General features: G+C 42.7%; 1 pseudogene; it reads right to left on the bottom strand.

Moving 5' to 3' along the window:
- Positions 1-1,583: 1,583 nt before the first annotated feature.
- LOC102841454 lies at positions 1,584-7,656 on the bottom strand (annotated as a pseudogene).
- Between the last annotated feature and the right edge of the window lie 650 nt (positions 7,657-8,306).

The raw sequence follows: 8,306 nt of genomic DNA, 5'->3' as shown, positions 1-8,306 counted from the left end.
GAGTGGTTCAATGTATATGATTTTTCAATGAAGAAGGAGCTCAGAGACTAAATTCCAACACTTTAAAATGACACACAGTAGTTCGTATCTGTTTAACCACAGCCTCAAGTGTGTGAGACATGATTTTACAATAAGCAGTATATTATTTTTGAACAAGCGGTTCTAAACAATCTTTAAATTTTAAGCAGAAAGAAATAAAATTACATTTAAAGTACATTAAAACAAATGATCTCCATCCAACCCTGGTTCTCTTATGCCATGGCTATCTGTTTAATTTTACCTTAAAAATTCTAATATCCCTCTTTTCCTGCTTTAATTCATTTTGATAAACTAGGCACATTTCAAAATGAAATATTTGTAAAAACAGATAGCAGTACAGAAATCTATCCTTATTTGGACCCCAGGACCAGCTCCTCATTGCTCACCAATTGGACTCCGTCAAATAATACATATTCAAGCATCTTTGAAAAGTATACATCCTCTATCATACTTGGGAAGCAAAGTGGCTTTGCTGTATTGAAACACTTACCACTCCAGAAATTAAAAATAACCCAGTCACCCTACTACTTTCTAAAATCTGAAAAGACAAAGAATATATATTTAAGTTTCGTCAACAGCACTTTACAGTCCCCTAAACTTTTTTTCTTTTTTTACATTATTAATTGTTGTTGTTGTTGTTAAGTACCGTGGAGTCGGTTCTGACTCATTAGTGACCTTGCACAGGGTTTCCGAGGCTGTAAATCTTTATGGGAGCAGAAAGCCTCATCTTTCTCCCACGGGACCGCTGGTAGTTTCGAACTGCCGACTTAATAGTGGCACTCAAAATTTAAAAAAATAAGATCTGTTAAACAGTTAAAACTGACTGTTCCACTAGATATGGGCCTCTTTAATTTAAAAGCCAATATCACAAAATGGACAGTGCCATTTCTGACTTCACATGTACAAGTCACTTGAAACTGTTATGTACTAGTTGTTTCACAAATCATGGTCTTTGATTTTTCTAAACAGAGGTATTAAAAAAATCAATACAAACTTGAAACATACCCTCAGTTCAACTAATAAGCTTTGGGCCCTGCTTTTTAAATTTTAAGGCATGTGTGTTTCTCTACAGTAACAACATTGTACAAGTTTCCATTTACAATCACATGCAGTTTAAAAAAAAAGTATGGATAACAGTGTTTATAAATTATAAACCGCAATTCAGCACCTATCATTCTGAAACTAATAAGGCAACAGCAGTGTCGTATACTACAAAATACTCCCTTTTCCACAGTCTAGTGCGGGGGTTGGTGAGAGCCCAGAAATGTTACAAATCTTGTGTCTACTTGTATAATCAGTATACATTTTCTAGGAGTTTGGAACTAATGCGCTGTGGGTTAATGTACCAGATTGCAAAGCTGTTTGAACTGCAAGGTCGATGGTTCCAGTTCACCAGCTGCTCTTCTGAAACCCTATAGAGGGTCGCTATGGGTCAGAATTGACTTGATGGCAGTTAACAACAACCACATGAATACAGCAGCTTTTAATGAGCATGGGGGCACAACTCATTGTGCTTCTTAATCAGATACGTAGTTTGAAGGCTTTCAACTCTTGGTCTTATACCCTTCTATTGTTTCCTTGGCTTCCCGTGGTTTTCCAGGGAAAAAAACTGTTGGTATGTCCATTCACAGCCGCTGTGGATCCGTTCTGATGGTCCTTCATGTGGTCATTCCTCCAGGCGGTCCCCTTCTTGTTATAAGTCTGGGTGTAGAAATTTGTGAAGACAACAATTAGAGAAACCATGCATCCAATCTAGAACTATAACCAGCCGAGAGGGAACATGCAGGGCCAGATGACCCCACAGCTGGTCTAGATGATTGTCAGCACAAACTGGATCAGCTGCCCCTGAGTGATATACTTCTTCCACCAGAGATATATACACATGGAAGGGACAGACAACAGACCATAGTATAAGTAGATGAGGATATGGATGAAGCTATTGAGTATGGCACCAAAGAGTGGCCACAGGGCACCCAGTTCAGACCATGATCTGGTGGTTGGTCTTGAATACGATGAAGAAGAAGGTATCCATAAATTCTGTTTCAAGAAGTAATACCACCAGAGGACAAGGGTGATCTTCATGTCTGATTCTCCTGTAGTGCATGTTCTCTGACAGAAGAAATTTTATTTGCATTCCCATACTCCTGTCACTAATTCAAAGAACATACAAAGGGACAGAAATGTAAGTCCAAGGTTACACAACACTAGAATTCCCCTGCAAGAGAATGGCTGTCTAGCCTTCATATATTTGGGTCCCAGCCGTAAGTATATGTATAGTAAGTATATGCTAGAGCCAATAAATGTAGGTATATAATTGTCCGGAAGAAATCATCCTTTTACTCTGGTATCTTGGGGGCCCAATAATGCCCTGAAATAGGTACTTAGTGATGCCCCAAAACACTCCAATTTAAAACCTAATCGGGTGAAATGGTTTATGTAGAGTGCCCCACATCAAGACAGGCACACAGTGCTGAAAAAATGTTGGCTATAATGATACTATATAGCCATACCAATCTGTGTTGGAACAAGTACAGCCAGAATGCTCCTTGGAAACCGGGGCAGCCAGACTCTGTCATTCATACTTTGGACATATTGTCAGGAGGGACCAGTCCCACTAGGTTCATGTGGCAGTGACGGTAGTGGCTTCACACAGCAGCCCTGCAGAGAGGTGGCAGGAGTCTCTCACACTGAACAGGAGGATGTAGGAGGGAGGGACCTACAGAGAGGAACCACCACCTCAACCATTTCTTTTTGGTACAGTGACTCTGTGTATTCCTTCCATCTTCTTTTGATGCATTCTGCATCATTCAATATTTTGTCCATAGAATCTTTCTATATTGTAACCCAAGGCTTGATTTTTTTCCTTCAGTTCTTTCACCTTCAGACAATCTGAGTAAGTTCTTCCTTTTTGATTTCTAACTCTGCTTTTTGCACTTTTCATTATAATATTTGACTTTGTCTTCTCGAACTGCCCTTTCCATTTTTCTGCTCAGTTCTTTTACCTCTTCATTTCTTCTATTTACTTTATTGTCTACGCTGGAAAGCAAGTTTCAGAGTCTCTTCTGACATCCATTTTGGTAATTTTCTTTCTTATCTTCTTAATGATCTTTTGCTTTCTTCCTATATGATGTCACCCCACAATTCTTCTAGTCTTCGGTCATTAGAATCCAGTGCATCAAATCTGTTCTTGAGATGATCTCTAAATTCAGGTGGGATAAGTTCAAGATGGGACTCGTTTTAATTTTCTTCAGCTTTAGCCTGAACATGCATATGAGCAATTGATGGTCTCTGTTCAACAGTCTGCCCCTGACCTTGTTTTGGCTTATGATATGGAACCGTTTCTTCTCACAGATGTACTCAATTTGATCCCTGTGTATTCCATTCAGTGAGGTCCATGTTTATCGTCACCTTTTATATTGCTTAAAAAACGTATTTAGAATGAGTAAGTCATTGGTCTTACAAAATTCTATCATGTGGTCTCCAGCATTGTTTCTATCACCATGGCCATTTTTTCCAACTACTGATCCTTCCTTTGTTTCAAGGCTTTACATACCAATTGGCAGTAATTATCAATACATATTGATTGTACATTTGATCAATTTCAAACTGAATAAGTTGGTAGAATTCTTTAGTTTCATCACCACTGGCTTTAGTGGTTGGTGCGTAAATTTGAATAGTGGTATTCAATGGTCTTCCTTTGAATATTATCACAGACATCATTATACGTCAAGCTAGATCTTGACATTTTTTTTTTTATGATGAATGTGATATCATTCTTCTTCAATTTATCATTTCCAGCATAGTAAGCTATATGATTGTCAGATTCAAAACGACCATTATCAGTCCATTTCAGCTCACTAACTCCTAGGATATGGATCTTCCTGGGTTCCATTTCATTTTTAACAACTTTTAATTTTCCTAGATTCATACTTCATATATTCCATGCTGATTATTAATGGATATTTACATTTGTTTCTCCTCATTTTGAGTTATGCCTCATCAGCAAATGAAGGTCCTGAAAGCTTTACTCCATTCACATCATCATAGTCAGCTCTACTTTGAGGAGGCAGCTCTTACCTACTCATATACTGAATGCCTTCCAACCTAAGGGGGTCATCTTTCAACACTGTATCTGATAATATTCTGGTGCTATTCATGTTTCAGTACTCAGTATTCTTGTGCTATCTGACAGCATTCCACTGCTATTCATAAGGTTTTCGTGGACTAAACATTCAGAAGTAGTCCTATGAAGTAGATGCTATTTATTATCCTCCTTTTTAAAGATGGGAGTTCCTGGATGGCACAGATAAGTACTCAGCTACTGCAGTGCAATGAGATCACTTTTATATGGCCTTTCTAGCCATGATCTTGTAACTCCCTAAAAATGATTATCTGTGCCACAATTCTGCAAGGGATTGATTAGTGTGCTGTGCAAAATTGAATGACCTGCAGCTCATCAAGGGGACTGGTCAGTGTGTTGTCTTAGTGGAAGGACCATGATTTGATATTGACAAGCGATTTGCTTATATAAAGACCAAGCCCACAGAAGTAGCAGGGGCGGGAATCACTATCATCAAGAAGTGTATTATTGTTGTTGTTATATGCTATCAAGTCAGTTCCGACCCATAGTGTCCCTGTATAGGGTTTCTGAGGAGTGGCTAGTGAAGTTGAACTGCCCACATGAGCAGAAAATATCCTTTGGACCAAGGCCCCTGAGTCCCTGTGCTGAGACCCTCCTAGTCCTAGAAGACTGTAGCACTGAAGACAGCACAAGATGTTGAGAGACAATGTCAATGGGCTTGCTAGTCCACAGTGTTGTAGCTGAGCACCTTTAGGCAGGAGCTGGCCAGCAGAGCTAAAATGAACTGTACCACTTGTCCACACACATCAAGAGGCCTGTGTGTGCCCACGCAGGGTTCGCGCAACTTCTCACCTCACACAACCCCGAACAGTAAAGGGCCCAGATATCTTGGTGGCAAGAGAGCCCTGTAGGAAATATGTCATAAGCCTACAGCAGAGGCTCAGGCAATCCTGTAGGGCTCCTCCAGCTGAGGTTGGGGCCAGCCAATCCAAATGGTGGAGCAGAAGCCTCACGAGCTATGCATACCTCCAGAGCAGCATGGTGGTAGCTAAACTCAGCACCTGACTTGATCCACAGTGCACATGGCCAGCAATATAAGAGTCAGTTCTGACCCATGACAACCCCATATAGGGTTTCCAAGGAGCAACTGGTGAGCTTGAACCGCTGACCTTATAGTTCAAACTGACTTTGCAGTCCAACACATTAACCAACAGTGCCACACCAGAGCTCCAACATACGAATGTTGTTGTTGCTGTTGTTAAGTGCTGTCGAGTCGATTCTGACCCATAGCAACCCTGTGCAGGGTTTCCAAGGCTGTAAATCTTTACAGGAGCAGAAAGCCTCCTCTTTCTCCCGCGGAACAGCTGGTAGTTTCGAACTGCTGACCTTAAGGTTCACAGCCCGATTCATAACTACTGTGCTACCAGAGTGGATGTGGATAATTTGAGGAAGGGTAAGCCTTTCCCCTTTGGGAATTTTTATTGTTATTGTTTATTACTTGTTTTCTATAAATAACACTAATGGCTTTCACTTTGTTAACACTGTGTGTCTCAAGGATCTGTCTCAATCACAGATGAACATAGCACCCAGAGAATAGCTGATACCAGCAAGTACAGATCTCATTCCTAACAGTCTTATTCTTAGAAGTTTGAGGCACAGCCTGTCTGCATGTATAATGCAGACAGGCAGACACACAGACACAGCTACTAACCAAAAGGTTAGCAGTTCAAATCCACCCAAAGGTGCCTCAGAAGAAAGGCCTGGCAACCAACTTCCAAAAGATCATACTCATTGAAAACCCTCTGGAGTGCAGTTCTATTCTGAAACTCATGAGGTTGCCACTAGTCCAAATCACCTTATCAGTAAGTATTTTTTGTTGCTTTTTTTTTTAAAAGATGAAGAAACCAAGGCACAGAAAAGTTAAATGTCTGACTCAAGGTAGCTTAGCTAAAAAGTGGGTTAGCTTGAATTTGAACTCTGGCTATGGAAGACATACACTTAACTAGTTAGCCTTGTTATAAGGGTCATGGATGGCTCTTAAAGGATGTCCTCAAGTGAGTTTGGGGGTTTGGATGAAACAAAATTGGTTACAAGTTGATTAGGTGTGGTCTCTGAGAGATGGGTTCATGAGATCACCTTTTACTATTTTCTTTACTTCAGGGAATGTTTGGAATTTTTTCCAAAACTAAAAATTAAAAGTGAAAGACTCAATGCCTGGCCACCACCAGAGATGCCTGAATAAGTTAATCAGGGGTCAGTTAAATAAGAGGCTTAGACAACGAGGCCTGGCCTCAGTGGTTCCCAGCCTATTCCCTCCCCTACCTCAGGGACCACTAAGATCCATGGTCCAAAGCAGAGTCAGGCAAACCAAAATCACCACCCATGCTCCCAGCCAAACTCAAAAATGTCAACCAAGCCAAGACTACTCGCATCCTTACCACGAACCTGAAGTAAGATGACCTGTCTTGACTACCCAAAACCCTACGGACATAGCCCACGGCACTCCTACAACCTGAAGATGTTTAGCAGTTTCTTCCAAATTCTTCCAAATCCAACTCTACAAATTCCCAGGGACGCTTGACCTAAGCAGCAGCCCTTCCCCACCATTTGGCTCTGCCAAACAAACACCTCAGTTCTGAGCTACTCCACCACTAGTACACCCAGACCCCGCAATCCTAGTCCCCCTTAAAAATTCAGGATTTATGGATTAAGCCACGGCCCCACCACAATCAAATATGTTTGCTCCATGTCCATTGTGTACCAACCCTGCAAAACATCTAGGGACTTCCGCTTAAGCCCCAAACACCACGTGGAGAGAGAACAGGGCTCTGTGATACCGCGCCACCTCCAAAATCGAAAATCAGGGTTCAGATCAGCCCGGGCCCTCTGCCCACCCGGGACTTAGGGCGCAGGGCACGGCCCCCAACCCGAGAACTCACGGTCGAGCCTCACTCCACTTCGAGATTCACTGCTTGAATTCACTTCCGTAATTCACTCCAGAGCGGAGACCACACCTTTCCCTTTGCCACGAAAGAACAATCGGGATCGCCATCCTAAGACTTGCCAGGGACCCTCTAACCCCAGCCTCTCCGCATTCTTCTAGCCGCTGACCTCACTCAAAGCCCTGCTGAAGGGCAGTGGGTGGGCCCAGCCACCGACCGCTGACCTGAACTATTGAGGCACCAAGACTACAGTCCCCACAATCCATTGAACGCCCGGACGTGCTCTCTCGACCTGCAGCTCCCATGAGCAGCCGCGAGAGCCGCTACTGAGCTGAAAAACAGACACTGCTACACCAGTGCTCATCCTTCCTTGTCTTAATAAATAAGGTTAGGTTGGGGGCAGGAGGTAAGTGAAGGGGAAGCCCAAGCTTTCTGACCACTACTCCTCAAAGACTACATTCCCCAGACACACTTGCTGTCACCTTTGCATACGGGCACCTTTGACTGGCAAGTCCAGTGCGCCTGCGCAGTATCCTCTGCAGTTTTGAATTTGCAGATTTGTTTTCCAATTCGATCTTCAGTCCTGCTCTTCATCTTCTGTGACCCGCTACATGTTATATATGGGAAAGAACACCTCTCCAAGGGTTCAGCCATCACAAGATAGACACGATACGCAGAGCGCACACTCTTGACTTCTGAGCCCTCTTTAACAAGGACTCACAGTTAGTGCTAAACATTCTGCTTCTGGAATCTGGGCCTCACTCAGACTGAAGCGTGGGGGCTAAGCCCACCACTTACCTGATTGACTCAGAACTGAACTGTGCTGGTATCCCTTATTCCCTATTCCGAGACTGGAGATTATGCCCCTCTTCATCTCCTTGACAGGTCCTGATTCCGTCCAGGTGCCCCGGGTCAGACCTCCTCTACAGAGGAGCGCTCTGGAGCCAGAATGATGAGGTCTCAGAACCCAACAACCTTGATATTTCTTCCTATTTGAGCTATAACACAGTAGATCTATTGCTTACTTTTTCTCTTCTTTTCTCAGCGCCAAGACAGTCTGGGTGTGTGACCTGCCTTAACTAGAGCCTGACTCAAACCAACCGGTTAACTGCAGCCAGCCAATACAAAGAAAAGCAGTTTAAAAACGGAGGCACTTCGATGCTTAATGAGTGTTTTATAGTGATTTCTGGAGTCCTGGTGTGGCACTGTGGGTTAGTGCACCAGACTGCAAAGCCATTTAAACT

The sequence above is a fragment of the Chrysochloris asiatica genome, unplaced genomic scaffold, assembly GCF_000296735.1.
Source record: "Chrysochloris asiatica unplaced genomic scaffold, ChrAsi1.0 scaffold00450, whole genome shotgun sequence".
Taxonomy (NCBI): Eukaryota; Metazoa; Chordata; class Mammalia; order Afrosoricida; family Chrysochloridae; genus Chrysochloris; species Chrysochloris asiatica.
The sequence above is the reverse complement of the archived record's forward strand: the minus strand, read 5'-3'. Positions and strand labels throughout refer to the sequence as shown.